The 21,091-nt window shown below is 41.5% G+C and overlaps 1 non-coding gene across 1 annotated transcript; it reads left to right on the top strand.

Moving 5' to 3' along the window:
* Nucleotides 1-8,649: 8,649 nt before the first annotated feature.
* LOC115293050 lies at nt 8,650-8,757 on the top strand. The gene has a single exon (XR_003909317.1). It is a non-coding gene; the product is annotated as a U6 spliceosomal RNA (small nuclear RNA).
* Nucleotides 8,758-21,091: the final 12,334 nt, after the last annotated feature.

Below are 21,091 nucleotides of genomic sequence, written 5' to 3'. Positions count from 1 at the left end.
ATCAGAAGCTCAGGTGCACCTGGGTGGCTCAGTATGATAAATGTCTGACTTTGGCTCAGATCATGATCTCATTGTTCATGAGTTTGAGCCCCATATCAGGCTCTGCACCAACAATGCAGAGCCTGCTTGAGACTCTCTCTCTCTCTCTCTCTCTCTCTCTCTCTCTCTCTCTCTCTCTAATTAAATAAATTAAGAAAAAAAAGAAGAAGAAGAAGTTCATCAGAACATGACTGGCTTCTCTAGGCATCACAAGGCAGAAAGCAAGTTGGGCTGAGTTCTTGTCTGGAGACTTCTAAGGGGAACAAAATCTGCTTCCAACCTTATTCTTGGTGTCGGCAGAATTCAATTCTTTGTGACTATAGGACTGAGATCCTTGTTTCCTTGAGGGCTGTCAGTCACTCTCAGCACCCAGGGGCCTCCAACACTCCTCATCACATGGCCCTCTCCAATCAGAAAGGGCCCTTCAAATAGTTTTCAGGCTTCAGATCTATGACTTCCTCAGTCTCTGACCTCTAGGCCCAGATTTAAGGGCTCATGTGATTAGGTCTGGCCCACCTGGATACTCCCTTTGTCTCAAAGTCAACTGATTTGTAAAGTTAATTATATTTTCTGCAAAATCCCTTCTGCAATGTAATTGTAAGAGTGACAGCTCCTCATACTCACAGGTTCTGACTGAGTCAAGGAGACCACACAAGGGTGATGGTCACTAGGGTTCATCCTGGAGTTCTGCCTGCCACAGAGGACCATCATCACATCTACTACATTCTAAAGACCACAGTGGATCGGCGCACATGCAAGCAGTGGGGAAACAGACACCATATTTTGATGGAAGGAGCTGCAAAGTCACAGTGAAAGGAGATGTGGACACAAAGAGGGGTGAGGGACTGAGACCACCTTTGCAGTCTGCCACAGACAGCATGCATGAACTTCCCTACAGAGTCCAATGGCAATACCCACAGTAACTCTTGCCACAACAAGGTGGCCAGGAGGGCAAGCCCATGTCTAATTCCAAGGATGAGAACCCAACGGGCAGGCAGCAAAGGTCAGGTGCACACTGGCCCTAGAAGTAGAACCAGCCACCTTTATTTCCTGGCCTCCCCATTCCACAAAACCTAATCTATCTTTGCCTCCTGCTCTCTCATCAGTGCAATAAAACATCAGGATGCTTCCACACCTCACTTCAGGAGGGAACCAGAGGGACAGGGGACTTACTGTTCCCAAACCGGAAACCTGAATATATTAATATCCTTTCTAGATACCCTGCTGACTGTGTTTTTTCCCAAAGAAAAGGATGAGAGGCAGGTGCAGAGGAAATAAAAGCCACCACTAGCCAGATGGGAAAGTCAAAGCCAGCACTTAGGTTTCCTTTCACTCATTGATATTTTAAGATTCACTGAGTTTTAAATCCTAGCTTTATAATAAGTCCTAGGAGCTCTCATCTCCCTTCTACATATAAAACTGAAGAGTTGGAGAGGTCTAAAAGAGGTTATCTATAAACTCAGATGTAGAAAGAGGCAAGAGCCTCAACTAATACAAAACTGTTGGGGGTAGGGAGATTTTTCTGTCCTCAGCAGAGTTTTAAATCAAAGGGGAAGGAGGGTGATGGTCATGGAGGGGGGCACTTGTGGGGAAGAGCACTGGGTGTTATATGGAAACCAACTTGGCAACAAACTATTTTAAAAAAGTTTTTGAGGCTTTGGGCGCAGGGTCAGAGAAAACAAAATTTCAACTATCAGCCTTTATTTATTGTTTGGTAGTGTTGAAATGGCCTACTTGTGTTTAAATTGTTTTTCAGAGCTTAATTAGCTCATAGAATGTTGAATAAGAGGAGGAGGAGGAGGAGGAGGAGGAGGGGAGGGGAGGAAGGAGGAGAGGAGAGCAAGAGGGGGGTAAGGAGGTGGAGGAGAAGAAGAAGAAGGAGAAGGAAAGGAGGAGAAGGAAAAAGGAGAAGAAAAAATAAAGGAATGGAGAAGAGGAAAGAAAGAGAAAGAAAGAAAGAAAGAAAGAAAGAAAGAAAGAAAGAAAGAAAGAAAGAAAGAAAGAAAGAAAGAAAGAAAGAAGGAAGGAAGGAAAAGGAACAAAAGAAAAGGAGAAAGAGAGAAGAGTTGTTGTGTGATTTCTGGGCCACCTTGGAGGTGGGCACCAACTCTAGAATGAAAGCGTGTAGGGAACATATATTTCTTTTAAGGACTCTCAACAGCCGTCAAGAACCGTGCCTTTCCCTGCGTACATCACGTCACTGCTCTCACATCTCCGCTAAATAGGCTAAATGTACCAAACTACATAATTTCACAAGTCAGGTCTGCCAAACTCACAAGTTTCCATTGCTGCTTGGAGGCCAGCCAGCATCCAAGGGCAAGAGGGAAGTGCAAAGTCAAGAATCACTTTCAGGGAAAAACACAGGCAAGAGAGGGTTGGAGGGAGGCAAAGAGACATTGAAAAGTGAATTGTACTGTGCTTTTATTTATTGGAAGATAGCACAGTTGGAGGGTTTGCAGATTGTTTCTTACCATCTGCAGATGAGATGCACATCATGTTGTTGGTGGAGAGCTCAGAATACTAATGTTTTGGGGACAAACTCGAGCCCATTTTCACATATTACTCCCCTTTGTCACCTTACATTTAGGTATATACTATTGAAGCAGCAACGGACATGTTTAACTTTCTTTTTTGAAAAACGATTAGCTCAGCTGGTGGTCTCTATTATTTCCACACTTAAGCAATAAAGCAGTGCTTCTTTTTAAAAAACTCTCTTTTTAGCTAAGTTTGTTGCCAGATCGCCCAAAACGACAGCTGAAGTCTATTAAATATGTTGATCACTATTATTTGGAGAAGGTGTTGGCAATTTTTTGAGCAGGGCGCAATGCTGCTGATGCATTTTTCTGACTGTCTACAGATGAGACAAGATAAAGGGGAGGGAATGCGAAGTTCGGTGTTGATGTGGGTCTGGGGAAGGACTCCCCTCCACTTTCATCCTTCTACTTGACATCAATCAGAAAGCTGAGTAGCTCTTTAAAGTGTAAATGCCAGAAGGGATCGCTAACCCTGTCTGGTCTCTCACACCGGGTCTGCCTTTCAGAAACCTTTCTGCAATACAGGAAACAATCACAGGGAAAGACCAAGAGCCTAGGCCTGTCCCACAGGCTGCTACCCCGAGTCACCATCTGCCTTTCTGGACAGTAGGGTCTCTGGCCTCAAAAATCAGAGGCAGCCCTAATCCCCAATGTTCTGTGGTTTTACAACATTTCTTACTCCATAATAATAGACAAGCTGACTCTCACATTTAAATGCATTCATTCTAAGGTTGCCTGGGTGGCTCGGTTGGTTAAGCATACAACTCCTGATTTCAGCTTAGGTCATGGTTTGTGAGTTCAAGCCCCACATAAGGACCTGCACTGACAGTGCAGAGATTCTCCCCCTCTCTCTGCGCCTCCTTCTCCCTCTTTTCTCTCCCTCTCTCTCTCCCTCTCTCTCTCTCTGCCCCTCCCCTTCTCCGTCTCTCTTCTCTCCGTCTCAAAAAATAAACTAAAAAACTTTTTTAATAAAAAATAAAAATAAGTGCCTTCAATCTATGGAAACCAAGTACAACAGAGGCATTTTGGGGACCCTTGGATTTACCTAAGGGACAAAACAGACAGGATTATTGCCCTCAGGAAACCTGCTCTCTGTGAACTTTAATGCATTTTAACCTTCAATTTGTTTTTCCTGATCGAATTATCAGGAAATTGTTATTTTCACCATTTTGATGGCATACTGCCATTTTGAGGTTGTTACATACATCCTAAAATACGTTAACACAAGGAATCAAACCATGACCTAAAAATAAAGGACCCTTCAATACATCATGCATTTTCAGATCCATAGTCTCTCAGCAAAACCGACCCTGAGAAACAAAGAAATGTACTGTCCCCTCAAGTGTGCTTACTGAGAAATTTTTCTGTCAGCATATTCAGGTACTTCAGATATCCTTCAGACATTGATGTGTTCAATTGTTATTGTTCAATTTTTATCCATTATTCAAATAGGAAAACAAATATGTAAAAGTATATGAAAAACTTTCTGGATTTCTTGTGTGTAAAAGGAGAAAGGGTTGATGTACATGGAATACATTTTAATTTTTTTATGTTATTTTATTGTAAAATTTATTTATGTGTTCTGAAAGAGACAGAGACAGCAGGAGTGTGGGAGGGGCAGAGAGAGGCAGAGAGAAAGAGAATCCCAAGCAGGCTTCACACTGTCAACATGGAGCTCGAATGGGGCTCAAACTCATGAAACTGTGAGATCATGAGCTGGGCCAAAACCGACAGTCAGACGCTCAACCAATTGAGCCACCCAGGTGCCCCTAATTTTATTTTAAATTAAAAAATAAAAATAAAGGTTTGTACTTCTTTTTCCTGAAGCCAGTGTGTATTTAATATAATACCAAAAACAAAAACAGAAAAAGCCTAAATTAGACATTCACAGATTACCTCTTGAGAAATTAAAGAAAGTAGGAAAGTAAGTTAACATGCCCATCCTGAATCCATTCTGAAGACCTCGAAAGCTTCCTCCCTCTGAACTTTCTATTGCTAAACCACAGCATTTTCCTATTTAGCTCAAATAAAGAAAAAAAAACGACTCTCTTTTTTGACTTTTTCACTGAGAATATGGGGTTGGTTACTCAGCTATCACACGGAGGATTGGTGAAAATACTCCAAGTGCAGCTAATTAAAAAAGACTTTCCTGAAATGACTACATTTGTATTTAACTTCATTAGAAAAAAAACAAACATAAAATGCTACAGGTGAAAAGAAATAGAATTACTCAGAACAGGGGGAAAGCATTTTGAACAAATGTTAGTACTGCCTGAATAAAATGGGAGGTAAGTTATCTTCATAACCTTCTTTTTTACAGTTTGTTAGCTCAAAGAAAACCAAGTCTTCAATATGAAAAACAACTCTGTGAATAAAAATGTGATCTCTCACACTGTAGAACATGGCATTACCTACATATAACTTTTCATGATGATGCAAATGTTCTAGATCTGTGCTGCCCCAGTAAAGAGGCCAATCACAACAGGTGGGTATTTACACTTAAATTAACCAAACTGTGATGGGCATTAAGGAGGGGACTTGTCAGGATGAGCACTGGGTGTTGTGTGGAAACCAATTTGACAGTAAATTATATATTCAAAAATAATTAATTCACCAAAATTCAGTAAAATTAATAATTCAGCTCTTTAGTCACAGTAGCCACATTTTTGCCTAATAGCAACATGGGGCCAGTGGCCACCCTATTGCACAGCACAGTTCTAGAACCTAGGAAAGATGTTTAGGTATGCAATGAAAATACATATTCAAAGCTTGTCAGATAGAATGGAAAAGGAAGTTGTTTCCCAAAAATTACCTGTGGGATGAGAAAATAAGTTCACTTTGTATCATCTGGGGGACTTCTTCCCCTCTTTCCATCACATTTCAGCCAATCATTAAAACAACTTAGCAGTACATTTCATCCAGAAGCCCTGAGCAAATTCTCAAGTCTTCCTCTGGAGAACTCTCTCAATATGGCTTTATACAACCTGTCTACAGAAAGCACACTTCCCAAGTACGCAACGTATGTTTTTCATGTGAATTCACTTTTCTGGTTCCTTGAGTATAATTATAATGGAAATTCCCCCTACATAAAGCCTATCACCATCTCAGCAACCACACTTTCCAAGTCTGTTCCCACAAAGCAGATTTCTCTATTTAGTTCTGTCTATTTCTGCAACCCAGACAACACAATAAGATTTCCAAACTGTCAAGTAAGGCGAAAGTAGACAAAGTCCCTGATTGTACAGGTAAGCCTCTGGAATGTCTTTCCTTCCCTGTGAGAGCAGGCATAAAGTAGGGATTCAAATGCCCCCGAGACAGTATCTGAACACTGGTTGGCCAGATTTCTGCCTAGTTTTCAGTCAATGGGTATCATACTACACATACAGAGTTTAATCATAAATTAATCCATACAAAGTATATCTGCACAGAGTGTAGTTTGGGGGGCTTTTGTGTGAAAGAAGAGATACCCGTAACCAGTCTCAGTTTCATATTCAAGGGCTTCACTCAGGTATTTAGAGCAGACTTAAGATGAGGCTAGAAGCAATCCAAAGCACCCTTCCATTTCTACCTGCCCCACAAGAAGTTTACCAGGGTGAATTCCTGGAAATTATTTACTGTAATCCTCTGGGATTTGCTCCAGTCTGGATAGGTGGGAAATAACCTAGCAGGTCAATTCCCTCAAGTGAATCTCTTCAAGAAGCAAAAGAGTCTGAGGTCCCTCAGAGCTCAGGTCTGCCTAAAAGTAGCCTTGAGGAGCTTGTGTTTGCTGATTTTCACACTCCTCACCATTATCTACATCTAAGCCATCTTCCACTAGAGACTAGACATGAGCAAACGACCTCAAATGGATTGTATGTGGAATTAGCACTCATGGGATCTCATTATTGATTAAATATATTAATAAATATATCGACTTCTTAAAGAGATATTTTTTAAATGTTGTATTTATTTTTGAGACAGGGAGAGACAGAGCATGAGCAGGGGAGGGGCAGAGATAGAGGGAGACACAGAATCTGAAGCAGGCTCCAGGCTCTGAGCTGTCAGCACAGAGCCCAATGCAGGGCTCTAACCCACGAACCATGAGATCATAACCTGAGCCCAAGTTGGATGTTTAACCAACTAAGGCACCCAGGGACCCAATAAATATATCAACTTCTTGAAAATTCAGTGTGTCTGTTTAATGCATCTTGTTACAGCCGGGGCACTGTTAATAGATTCATAAACATACATGTACAGGATCTCTAATACAATTACTAGTGTAATTTACTTCCTAAGCTGAGTATTTGGTTAATAGACACATGCTTTATCCCTAAGATACCTAAAGAACATTTTCTCCATTACCTTCATACTTACTGGGACAGTTCTGAGCACAATCCCAACTTCAAACTCTTATCCCTAAGAGGGAACCCAATCCAGATGGATCCCATGGGAAGAAATAAGATTTTGAAAATAAGAGGTAGCTGGTTAAGCATTGGCTCAGGTCATAATCTCATGATTCATGGGCTTGAACCTCACATCACGTTCTGTGCTGACTTGAAGCCTGGAGCCTACTTTGGATTTTGCATCTCTGTCTGTCTGCCTGTCTTTCTCTCTCTCTCTCTCCCAAAAATAAACATTAAAAAATTTTTAATTCAAAAATGTAAAACAATAAAAAATGAGATATGCCCTGGTCAACATCATGATTAGCCTGATCTACAGTATCAAGCTCAAGAGTCAGTCCCCTACTCCACCCAGTCCAATATTTTACCTCCAAAAAAGATGACTAAGACCATAATTGAAATATGTGTGGAACATAGCAGCATTTAGGCAGGAAAAAAAGATGGAAGGCAAAGTGTATAGATGAGTTCAAAGATCCCACACAGAGTCTTCCTCAGAGGGACAGCAGGCCCAGGTTTAAAGCAGACGTTGGCAAACACTGGCCCAGAGCCAAATCTGCCTGCCTGCTTTTGTAAATAAAGTTTTATTGGAACACAGCTATGCCCATTGGCATAGGTATTGTCTGTGGCTGATTCAGGGAACAGCAGCAGAGTTGTGGTAAAGACTATGTGGCCCAAAAAGCTGAAAATATGTACTATCTGGGCCTATAGAGAAAAAGTTTTCTGGCCCCTGGTTTAGTTTTAGATTTTACTACCAATGGTCTTTATTAGAGTTCCCTGAAGCAACTACTTCGAAAATGAATGGGGGCAAACTGCATGGTATCGGTGCCTCCATCCATTACAGAGAAGCGCGTGAGCCACAGTCTGGAAGGCAGCTCTCAGTCTTACTGCTCCGATACTGTGAGTTCTGGGAATAACTAGTACTTTCACATGTGGTAAACTTATCTTTAGGAACTTGAAAGAAGGCTGGGAAGCATCTCTGAAGTTTAATTTCAATAGATGTTTAAATCCAAGTTGGGGTTCTCCAAGTGGGTAGCTAGAACAAGAATGTATTTGCCTAGGGACCTTTCAAGGGGATGTTGCTGATTGGTACTTTGTAGCCCAGGCCACGGGAGTGAGCTTGAAAAACAGGCATAATTGCTTTTCCAAGTTTGCACCATAAATAATCATTTTTTAAAAGGTTCCAGTAACTTACCCACTAGGAGAAGAAAAAAAAAGGAAAGCAGGACAATGATGCAGAGGTTTTGCTCTGAAATCATCATGTTCGATGTCATGCTGCCATCTGCAGTATTTCAGGATTTTCACCCAAACGCAGGATTTTTAATGAGCGCTATCACTTTTGTCTATGATACTGGAGGAGAGGAGCTATGCCAGAACAACAGGACATTGTAGACCGCAATTTTATCATTGGCCAGGGGGCTCCTTCCTTCTCGCCCACATACCAGCACCGTTGTTAAGCCCGTCCTGATTCCTGAGGATGCTTGTGAACCGCAGCGAGGTTACGGATGAGAAGGGATCCGCGTGCCGAGTGCCGCACTGTCAGAAAGCCCACAAAGCCGGTCGGAAACGCTGCAGTTCAGTGTCTGCTCACACTCACGCAAATGCGGTCACAGTTGCTGAGTGCGCTGTGACCGTCGGTCCAAAATAGTCAACTTTTTTTAAAAGGCTCAGATAGATTTGAGGATTAAAGAATCAAAGGGGAGCACCGGTTCAGCAGCACACATACTAAAATTGGAATGACGCAGAGACGTTTAGCACGGTCCCTGTATAAGGAGGAAGCGCAAATTCCCCAAGTGTTCCATATTTAAGACAAAAATCAAAAAGCATCTAAGGGGATGTGTCAGTTTGCTGGGGCTGCTGTAATAAAGGACCACAGATGGGATGGCCTTCACAGCCGGGAATTATTATCTCACAGCTCCAGAGGCTCGGAAATCTAAGATCAAGGTGTACCGGGTGATTGCTTTAGAGGGCCCTCTCGGCTTCTCACTGCGTCCTCATAGGATCTTCCCTCTCTGTGTGTCTGGGCCCTAATTTCTTCTTGTAAGGACACCAGTCATTAAATTGGGGCCCACCACAATCACCTTTTTCAACTCCAATTACTTCTTTAAAGACCCTATCTCTAAATACAGCTCATGCTGAGAACTGGGGGGTTAGGACTATGACATAGGAAGGGGGCAGGGAGAGCAAATCCAGCCTTTAATGGAAATAAGTCAGATAAAGTACTTGCTTCTAATATTTGGAACCAAAATGAATGGAACACAGTAAGTAATAAGGTATTTTTTAATAGTTTATTGTCAAATTGGTTTCCATACAACACCCTGTGCTCTTCCCCACAAGTGCCCTCTTCCATCACCACCACCTCTTTTCCCCCCTCCCCCTACCCCTTCAACCCTCAGTTCATTTTCAGCATTCAGTAGTCTCTCAAGTTTTGTGTCCCCCTCTCTCCCCAACTCTCTTTCCCTCTTCCCCTCCCCCTGGTCCTCCATTAGGTTTCTCCTGTTAGACCTGTGAGTGCAAACATATGGTTTCTGTCCTTCTCTGCCTGACTTATTTCGCTTAGCACGACACCCTCGAGGTCCATCCACTTTCCTACAAATGGCCATATTTCATTCTTTCTCATTGCCATGTAGTACTCCATTTATATATATATATATATACCACATCTTCTTGATCCATTCATCAATTAATCAAGTAATAAGGTATTAAGAAAGAAAAAAATGGTGGTGGTGGTGGAGAGGGAGGCAGGGAAGGAAGGAAGGAACGAAGCCAGGGGAGAGAAGATGGAAAGGGGAAAGAAAAGCTTCATGAATGACTGGAGTCTAATTGGCCCAAACAAGAGATCTTGCTTAATTAAGGAATTCACCCCATCTATGCCTATGAGGAGCCCATCGGTTCATCAACATCAGAATCTATGTTGAAGACTGGATGATCCCAGCTCTTTAGACCACTCATCTTTGCCTGCTACGCTCTACATCATCCAAAAGTGTCTGTAAACTGCACTCTCACTGCACCAACCAAATGTTCTATTGCTCTGAAGCTATCAAAGAAACTAGACACTAGGCAGATCCCAGCAAAAACCACCCCCAGAGGTGTCCTTTTCAATTTTTCCTAGAGATTTAATCCAAATGGAACAAAAAGCGGGGTGGGGGGAATGGATCTGCTATTCTCAAAAGGTGTTAATGGCTCATTGCTGAACACTGTAGTCTTCAGTGTCTGCTGAAGGGTGGAATCCGTGCTTTTCATGCCCTGGGAGTCACAGCAGACAGCTCCCCTGTGATGCCTCCATCAGGCAAGGGCCTGATACCTCACTGGCTGCTCCCTTAAAGGATCGCTGCACGTTATCTCCTGATCTATTACTTCTTCAGAAATGGGACAACAGTGTGCATTTATTATGATCCCTGCGACGTGTGTGGCTTGTGCCGGGTATTTTACATGCAATCCCTTATCTGATAATCACCTTTCCAATCTCTTCAACCACACAGATGCATTTTACAGAGAGCTATTTTATAAGTGCTTATTTATTTATTTTTGACAGTGAGAGAGAGAGAGCGAGAGAGAGAGAGAGAGGACACAAGCAGGGGAGGGGCAAGGATACAGGGAGTCACAGAATCTAAAGCAGGCTCCAGGCTCTGAGCTGTCAGCGCAGACCCCGACATGGGGCTCGAACCATAAGATCATGACCTGAGCTGAAGTTGGATCCTTAACCGACTGAGCCACCCAGGCACCCCTTCAGAGAGTTACTTTATACATAAATGGTTATAAAATATGTAAACAATAGAAGCCATATTTTGTAACCATTTTGTTTTATGCTTTTAGAGAAAAACCATAGGCTGCAAATCAGAGTAAATTATGAACTGAAGAATTTTATACTGTTTTCTTCTTGCAGTTTCGCAGCAGTTGATATAGTTTCACAGTGGGGATATTATACCTCAATTCACACGCTGCTTAGTTTTTTTTCCACTGATAATTTTGAACGATAAAATACATAGAATCAGAGACAATACAACTTTTAGATTCTCTTCTTCCAGAAACAATAATTGAAGTATACCTAAAGCAGCCACTACTAACAAAACAACCATATTTTTCATTTACGGGAAAAGTGCAAATAACTGCTCCGTATAAGCATAATTCCAATTACTGCTGCAAATGGGAAACACCTGTGGTGTAGAAGCTCCACTTGGCGTACAAGATGGACCGGGTCAGTGGAAGTATTCTACGGTGCAATAGTGGCATCTGGTGGTTTATATGAAGATTTCAAACTTAGTTGCAGAGAGTAACTATCTGAACCCTTGACAATGTTCCTGGCCTTCTTTTATCCATTTTACTACTCCCCTGATATCTATTAGATACAAAGAATCTAATCTGTACACACAGGCATTGTAGACTCCATATAGTATTTGAAACTTATGAATGAGGTGGTTCCAGGAGTTCAAACCTTAACTCTGGACAAGAGGGCACTCTGCTCTGGCCCAGCATTTAGGGGGCTCCCCTAACTTCCCCTGGCTGTGCCTCTCCTTCAGATCAAACTCTGGGGGCCCAAAGCCGTGCCCGCCCAAACCCAGCCCTTCTCTTCCTGCTATAAGCCCTCTATCTCACTTTCACCATCAATTTCACTTCCTTGCATCCTATTAATGCACGAATGCTCTCATTTTGCCTGAGGTTTTAATGACAACAGCGGGCTTCCACTTCCCAGATATGATTTGCATTAGAGCAGCTTCCCGAAATAACCTGACACATCCCTTCCCAGCAACAATTATAATAAAGGGGAATTTAAGATACAAAAACAGGACGTGGGATAACTTCTCTTCCCTTCAAGTCACCGTGTCCACAAAACCCCTCCACATTTTCCAAACTTTAGACCTCTGCTGCCACCTTCAGGACATTTGTCATAACAGCATGCTCTGCTGCTGCTGTTTACTTCATGCAAACTGTTACATAAAGTTTGTTACACAAGATGAGTAAGTTCTAGCCATCTGCTTTATAACATCCTGCTTATAGTTAACAACCCTGTATCCCACACTTACAACTTAAAGGAGTAGGTTTCATATTGTGTGTTCTTAACAATAAATAAATAAAGCTATTTGAGAGAGGAAGAGGAAGGGAGAGAGGGGAAGAGAAAGGAAGGAAGGAAGGAAGGAAGGAAGAAAGGAAGGAAGGAAGGAAGGAAGGAAGGAAGGAAGGAAGGAAGGAAGGGAGGGAGGGAGGGAGGGAGGGAGGGAGGGAGCCTGGCTACCAGAAAGGAGTGCCTGGCATTTAGTCCATGGCATTTTACAAATCTTATAACACATCTTATTTGATGCTTTATCAAATAATAGAATAAAAGTAGCTATATATATGTGTGTCTATATATATAATGTAGCTATGATAAATAATCAAAACATGAAATGTCATGTTTTATACATATAACAAAAGCGTGAATATAAATGATGCGCACACATCCTACAGTAAGAAGAGCTGGCACTTACAGAGCTCCCTGTGTGGCAGGCAGGGCTGTGTGTACTTTATCACTGATACCATGTTTACATATTTCTTGTCTCAGCAACCCCATGATAACATTATCAGCCCTATTTTACAGACAAGGAAGCTGAGGCTCCACAAACTTGTCTAAAGTTCTGCAGCAAGTGATAGCTGGACTGGGATTTAAGCCCTGTGTGTCTGCCTTCAAAGTCAGTGTTCCTCACCACTGGATGAACCCCTGTCCTTTCAGGAAGCTGGACAATGACGAGAAAGCACGAGGCTGTGAAATAAGGGAAATCAGATGTAGGGTCGCCTGGCATGCCTTCGCAAGTATGGCTGGGCACTGCCGATGCAGGGGGCAGGAGGCAGGCAAGCGCCTTGCTCACTACCATGCAAGCTAGTAGGGAGAACTTCTGGCAAGAAGAGAACAACAGGAAAGACCTGTTTTTATTTTAAAAAGAAAAATATGTGTGATCTGTATCGCTTATAAAATATGTAAGATATTGAGAATCAAAATAAGGTGGTAAGAGAGGAAGTCACCAAGAAGGTGTTTTATGTTGGGTGGTCTGAAAAGAGGTGATAGATACCAAATGATACTAAATTTTCTGTAAAGAAATTTTTTAAACTATTGATATGAAGTTCTATGGAGATAGAGAAAATTCCAAAAATACATAAGAGCTGGTGCAAAAACCCTGAGGGAGGGAAGCATGTCGACCAGCTTGAAGAGCACAACTAGGGCCTGGTGTGGGAGTGAGGAAGAGGAGGGACAGGGAGCAGGGCAGAGGTCTGAGAGCCCGGAAGGGCTGCACCGTGAAGGGCTTGATAAGCCAGGGCCATGGGTGGGGATTTTATAGTAGGTAGGAAGAGAAGCCCTTGGAAGGCTTTACACCTGTTACAAAGCTCACTCTGGCTGCTCTGTAGAGAAAGGGTCTGAAGGAACAGAGAACTGAAGCAGATATCCCAGATGGAAATCACTTGCAGTAGGGCATCAAGTTGCACAGACGCCTTTCAGTAGTAGTAGTGGGGATGGACAGGTCTGTAGGAGTCCGTACGCTGTGTATGTGTGTTGTGAGCATGGACGTCACAGGTCACATGCTTTCAATGTGGACGGGGAGTGGAGAAAGACAAACTGAAAATAATGCTCAGATATGGGGGTTTGCTATGGTCGGGGGAGGACAAAGTCTGGAGTTGTATGTACTTCAAGACCTAAATCGGGACACCCATTCCGTTTGCTGACTGCGATTGTAGTCAAACTATTGACTAAACTGAGCCCCACAATCCTTGTCTATAAAAATGCTGGAGCCGATCCTTTCTGGATAATTTCTCCATGGGATTAATTGCAGTTTGCAAAGAATGGCTTTAAAACTTTCCAAACCTATGGGTAGTGATGGAAATATAGATTAGCTTACTCTGGAAGATCCTGTGTGGCAAAATGAATGAATGAATGACCAACCAATCCACAGTGGGATTCAATCCTCAAAGTTAATGTCCAGAAACAAAGATGAAGTTACATTCTGAAGTCATAATACTCCTAAATTATTTTTCACATTTTATTTATTTTTGAGAGACGAAGACAGACAGAGCGTGAACAGGGGAAGGAGAGAGAGAAGGAGACACAGAATCTGAAGCAGGCTCCAGGCTCTGAGCTAGCGGTCAGCACAGATCCCGACACGGGGCTCAAACCCACAAACCGTGACATCATGACCTGAGCCAAAGTCAGATAGATGCTCAACCGACTGAGCCACCCAGGTGCCCCAAAGTCATAATACTCCTACCACATTACTGGCATAAAATGAAATTTTCATGTTACATAATTCTGAAAACTTCAGAGGTAAAATTCCTCTGGACAACAGAAGGATCTGCTTGTGGATTTATGCACACTTCCAATGAATGTTGTATACTGAAGTAAGTTCTTTTTTATTTGACAATGTCATAGTTCTTCACATCAGTTTCCATCAAGTGCTGGACCGCCTGGACTCTAGTCTTTTCCTCAGGTTATTTTTAGAGGATGCTGTGAGGTTTGGGAATTCTTGCTGGAATATCTGGGTTTCTTAAGAAAATCCCGGGGAATCAAAATGATTGTGGACACAGCATATGTGCACTGGAAATAGAGGGTGGAAAGAAATATTCCATCTTCTGGGAAATTAGGCAGAATTATCCATTATATGGAGCTAAGCTGAATTTAAAACTTGGTCCTTCTTTCCACTGTCAGAAAGAGACTGTAAGGGTGGGGTGGGAATATTCCTGCCCTGTTCCTTAGAACTTTTATAGATTTTTCCATTTTCTGATTTGCTTTCTCCAAATATTTGAAGGGCAGCTGAATTATTCATGTTACCAAAACCACTAAACATCTGTAATTGAGCACATTGATCTCGATTTTTGATAGGTCCTGTTGCACAATAAACATCATACACATTGTCATCTACTTCTAGGATATTGGAGACTTAATACTTCAGATTCCTGATGCAGGTTAATGAGCCCACCTATAGTTGGAGCTCTGCACATTGCTTCTAGTTCCTAACATTGCTACTGGGGGCATTTCCAGCATCGGCCGAGATTGGGCTATCTACCTTTCAAGGATCCTTGGAACCCTAAAACTCTATCAATCTACGCCTCCATCAGAAACAAGAACATAGTTTGTTTCTTGATAGTAATAGTAATGGTCAATATCGTTATAATCATAACAGTGCACACTTATATAGTGCTTTGTCTGTGCCATGCACTGTTCCATGCACATATTCTCACAAGAACTTATAAGGTAGATACTACTATTGTCCCAGTTTTCCAGAGAAGGAAACTGAGGCACAGGAAGTTGAAAAGACTTCCTCAAAGTCAGAAGATCCACGGTCCTTGCCTCCAAGGTCGATTTTGAAACTTGAGAGCGCAAACGCATTTTTTGGCATCAAGGACACACAGCCAAAGCTCCACACAAAATTTCTAACAGCCACGTCACCTTTTAAAAAGTTTAAGAGTTTAGAATACCAACTCTAAATGCTGATGGGGATGGTGGAGGAGCAGGAACCTGCCTTCCTTGCTGGTGGGAATGCAAAATGGCACAGCCACTCTGGAAGAGAGTTTGGTGGTTTCTTAAAAAACTAAACATACTCTTACCATGTCATCCAGCAGTCACATTCCTTGGTATTTACGCAAAGGAGTTGAAGATGTATGTCCACTCAAAAACCGCCACATAAATGTTTATAGCAGCCTTATTCATACTTGCCAAAACTTAGAAGAAACCAAGATGTCCTTTAGTCGGTGAATGGATAAATAAATGGTGGTACAGCCAGACAATGGATTATTATTCAGCATTAAAAAGAAATTAACTATCAAGCCATGAAAAGACATGGGAGAAACTTAAATGCATATTACTAAGGGGAAAAAAGGCCCATCTGAAAAGGCTATATACTCAGGACCTTCAGATTATGAGACTGACACGCTGCCTACGGCACTAAGGAGGCACCATGAAAAGGCTATATACTATGCAGCTCCAACTATACGTGATAATGTGGAAAAGGCAAAACTATGAAGCCAGGAAACGACGAGAGGTTGTTATGGGTTGGGCTGAGTGGGGAGGGATGAATCGGTGCAGCACAGAAGATTTCTAGGGCAGTGAAAATCCTCTGTATAATGCCTTAATGACGGATGCATGTCATTATACATTTGTCAAAACCTATAGAATATATAATACCAAGAGTGAATCCTAAGGTAAACTATGAACTTTGGTTGAAATGTGTCAGTGTAAGTTAATCAATTGTAACAAATATCCCACTCTAGTGAGGGATATTGGTAATGAAGGAGACTCTGCATGTGTGGATCAGGAAATATATGGGAACTCGCTGTACCTCTCTATCAATTTTGCTATGAATCTAAAACTGCTCTAATCTAAAACTGGAATCTAAAACTGTTCCAATCAAGAGGTGTGAACACCAATACTGTTAAGGACTTGGCAACCTTGAGCCTGATCTTCAGAATATGACTCTCTACGAAGCAATCTTGCTATTAAAACATAGTCTTTGCTCACAGTACAAAAAGGATGGTGATTTCAGAAGCAAGATAAGTGTCCAGGGGACGGCTTAGACTGGATATGGCTCTCAGCCAACTTAATTGATCAGTCTACCGATAAAGTAAAATGAATATAACAAGAGATTGCGCAACTTTTACAAGACTCTTGGAGGTGTCTCTATGGCTTTGTAATGACATTCTCTTTCAAAACTTTGCATGATTTCTAAGAAGATAGCAAACTGTTTCTTTACTTGCCAAAACAACTGGTTGAGAAGCAAAAATTACTTATTGTCAGTCACTTTATTATAACTATTTTAACTAACCTGACTAAATGAACCATTGCTTTGCCAAGAAGTAATTGGTGATCACCTTGAAGACAGAAGAGTTGAATAAGCAAGGAAATATTTCCAAAATATGAAGCATACAAACTTACAGTGTTCAAAACACAGTGAAGAAATTATTAGTGCATCAAGGAATACAGACATGTATCTATGTTAAATTAAGAAAAAGAAAAGCACATGGAAATCTTAGTGTAGAATGAGCTTTGAGAAAAAAGAAACATCTTCCGTAAGCATGAGATTCCCTTAAGATTTTATTCCCTTCTTCTCTGAAGATTTTTAATCCTTAGCTGTAAGGTTCTCACTGTTCAGCACTATTGTGTAGAACATCGCAGGACAGTGCGTGACCATTTAATAAGCAAACAGTAACTGCAGGCGTAACCACTGATGTCTTCCTGGCCAAACCCACTCTACAGATTAGAGAACAGTGTCTCACAGAAGGTAAGTGATTTTCCGGGATCATACACCTCCTGGGTATCAGACCCAGGACTAGAACCTGGTTCAGTCTCTCTTACAAGAAAATGAAAGAAAGAATTTTTGGTAACTGAAATACAGCTGACCCTTCAGTCTTAGTTATACAACTTTTCAGCCAGCTCTTCCAAACTCACCATATCTGGAAATTTCAAAGAATGTTAAATGTATTGTTTCACTATCATGACACAGGGAAATCCTGAGGCATTTGTTACCTGATAGTTCTAAGGGCTGTTGGCTTCCTATCAGATTTTTGAATGTGTAAATGATATTTCAAAGGACCAACTATCCTTTAGGATGATCCTTATAAACATATCTGCTGTTCAAAGTGACTCTGTTGAGCTTAGAATAATTGAAAAAAAAAGGAAGGTTAATATATATGCTAGTTAAAAATTCCACCGTGGATTATTCTAGGAGTAGACTTAAACTCTTTTCCTTTTCCTTTTCTTTTAGTAATTGCGCCCACAAAACCAGCAGTTGGTTAAGGACAAAGAGATGTTACAAATGAAGTTTTAAGCCAAAAAAAATTTTTAAGCCAATTTTTAACATCTATATTGTTTACAACCAACATTAGCAAAAGTTTTCTTTAAAATAAAACCTTCAGTTCACAGAAACGATATAGGAAAATAACAAATAAAACAGAACAAAAAATTCTTTAAGCCTAAAAAACAAGTCGGATTAGACAATTATCTTGATTGTAAAATGACTGGTCGTTTCCCAAACACTTTTTCTTCAAAGCTCTAAAATTAAGTTGATACATTTAACTCCTGAAACCAATTTCTAATCTACATCTTCTCAGTTCCTGTTTGCCAGTAAATAGGCTAGCTGGCCCCAAAGGGAAAAAAAAAATCTGTTCTTACGTTGCTGAAACAAATTCAAAAATGTGAAATACCTAGAAGTAACATCATCAGTCTGGTTATCTGGTCATTTTACCAAGCAGAGAGTGAATCAACTGACCCTCATGATAGTTTAAAAAAAAAAAAAGACAACTAATCAGCAGCCTTTCCGTGGATAACATCTCGCCAGACAGGGCCTTGTTCCTGATACCAGAAAGTCCTTACAGTACATTTTTCACTAAGGTGTGTGAGTCTGAGTTCCAATCATAACTCAGACATAGAAATGCTCCACAATAATCTTGAAGCTTCTTGGAGAAATATGCCTGGAAAAGTATGATTCTTGCAATATAGAGTCATGTTTTCTTCTTCTGTCATATCATCGGAAAGGGAAGTGTTCCAATTGGACACTCACTTACATGACCCTGCTTGCCTATATCTAGTCCCATCTAGAGACAGGAGCTCCCTGCTTGTGACCCTGAATGCCCACACACGGGGGGGGGGGGGGGGGGGGGGGGGGGGGCAGAGCCTGTATTAACCTCAGGAGAACAAGGTTCCTCTCTCAAAGCAGTCTTTCACCAACTGTGTCCTTAGTCAAGTCACATGTCTGCCTCTGATGGGTTCGAGGGAAAGGGAAGAAGTACCACCAGCTAGCACGCCTCCAAAAGTTATTTTAACAACAGTGAGTGTGAGACAAACTTGAAAAGTAGAAAGCACTATAAACCGCCTGGTGATGGTGGTGTTTTAATGAAGCTGGCAGCCAGGACCATCCTGTTGCTCACACACCGCACCACAGCAGAGACCAGGAAAGTTATTACCCGACATCCCCATGTGGAGAGGGAGCCCACCCTTCCCCACCTGTGTGGACAGAAGGCTTAAGGATGCAAGTAGTGATATCCTGTGCCTTAATACAAAAACAGTGTCTACACTGTAAATCCTCTGTTAGCCTTTAAAAGAGACCATGTGAATTTTCAGCAGTACTTCATCTCCAGAGGTAGCTACCCACAGCTCTCAGAGTTAGAGTGAAAAAAATAAGCACTATTTTATAAATAGCACTATTTTAGAAACAAAAATCATTTTTGCTTAGTCTTATAAAATTCCTTCCTACAACCTCCCTAACCTCTATTTTTGTCTAGACAGAGATGCAGACACCCACGTGCACACACACACACACACACACACACACACACACATACACACACACCATCCGGGTCGCTCCTTTTTGGGATGCTCCTTCAACTAAAAAGGCAGTGGAATTCCTGAAGTTACTAAATATTGGAGCACAAAAGTAAAATAGTGCTTTCATATATATATATATACATGATATATATGATATACTTCATATATATATATATATATGATAGTATTTTTCTGAAAGAAAAGAGTAGGCCTCTTGGATTCTTATCTGGAATTTTCTAAAGTCATCGAGTACATGTTTGGGGTGGAGCCCTGTTCATTTCATTTCTGCAAATCCCACACCAGGGCGTTCTAAAACAGCCCCAGCCCTTCGTGCAGCTTCAGGTAGTGCCGATACCAGGAGTGGCCCAAGGTCCCCCTCACACAGGCGAAAATGTAACCTCATGAATACACAGCTCCACAGAGTACCTGGCCCTTGCATGCAGCTGTCATTCCCCAGACAGAAGCAGCAAATGGAAATTCATTTGGTATCAGCAGCCTGTCAGTTCCTCCAGTAGCAAAAAGTAAATGCATCTGAGGAAGTTCTGGGGAACCAATCAAAAGGGGGGCTTTGTTTCTAAACGTGGCTGAGCCCACCTCTTGCCTTGTAAATGTCAAAGTGTGTACGTGTGACATCTGACATTGCTCAGCAGCACATACCAACGGCCAAGAATTTGGCAGAGCTGGGGCTGATCAGAATGCCTAAAAATATCCCATTTTATCAAAATCCACTCTAATGCCTTTTAGCATTTATGCAAAATGCTAGAGCAGAAGGATATGTAGGAAGCATAAATTCTGAGAGGCTTCCCAAAAATTCAAAAAGACACATCCTCATTGTGTAAGATGTAACCCTTCAACTTCTTGTTTGTCTATTTTTATCTCAACATATTTTATTTTTTTTAAACCTTGTAAGGCAATGTTCTCTCAATTATAAACATTTTTAAAATGTAATCTAATTTAACTCAACAAGTAGTGATTGAGAACCTGTTATATATAAGGCACTTTGTTGGGCCCCATTGGGATTATAAGGTCAAATAAGTAACTGTTCTAGCTTTGAATCTGCCCATAAGACAGGAAGAGTTGAGAACTTTTCTGGGAATGAGCTGCTCTTGGGCAAGGCAAACTGTGATCCATGCTTTAGAAGAGGCATAAATCAATAGCTAGAAGAAGAGACAAGAGATTAATCTGTCTGGCAAGGACTGGCAAAGGCTTTTGATGATAGTGCCATTTTGATCTGGGCCTTTGAGTAGGTAGAGTTAGCCAATGCAGAGATGGGGAAACATGATAGCCAGAAGGAACAGCATGTGTATGTAGAGATAGGAAGTCCGGGACCTTAGCAAAATTAGTGGGAGATCTTCAAGTTTCTGCATTATCACAGATGATAGGGTTTTCCAAAGTGAGAAGGCTCATAGCATCAGAATAGTAGCTCCCACAACCTCTGCAATCAAATGTGCTACAATGGAGAAGATTCTAAATGAGAGGGGAAATATCATGTCTGCAAAATGGCCAAAGAGTAATGATTTACACTGGAGGTAAGCAAGGCTAAGCCTTATTTGGTGACATGTGAAAAAGCTGTCCTTCTTTGACTGTCAAGTCCACGTACATACCGAGGCATGTACATTTCACTCTAGACACTTCATTTCATCTTTCTTTCCTTATCAGCAACCCAAATCCTCTTGGTTTTGACTTTTAATTTAGGTATCTCCCATCCACAATAACAGATTTACAAAAAAAAAAAAAAAAAAAAAAAAAAAAAGCTGCAACTCATGGTTTCAACCATGTTTCCATAGAGTTTGGGGGAGTGAGTCCAAGAAGCATAATAGCCTGGGTGGTCAGAGATTTTGAAGACTTGCCCAGGAACTACC

The sequence above is a fragment of the Suricata suricatta genome, chromosome 5, assembly GCF_006229205.1.
Source record: "Suricata suricatta isolate VVHF042 chromosome 5, meerkat_22Aug2017_6uvM2_HiC, whole genome shotgun sequence".
Taxonomy (NCBI): domain Eukaryota; kingdom Metazoa; phylum Chordata; class Mammalia; order Carnivora; family Herpestidae; genus Suricata; species Suricata suricatta.
Note: the sequence above shows the minus strand (reverse complement) of the source record. Positions and strands in the feature narration are given on the sequence as shown.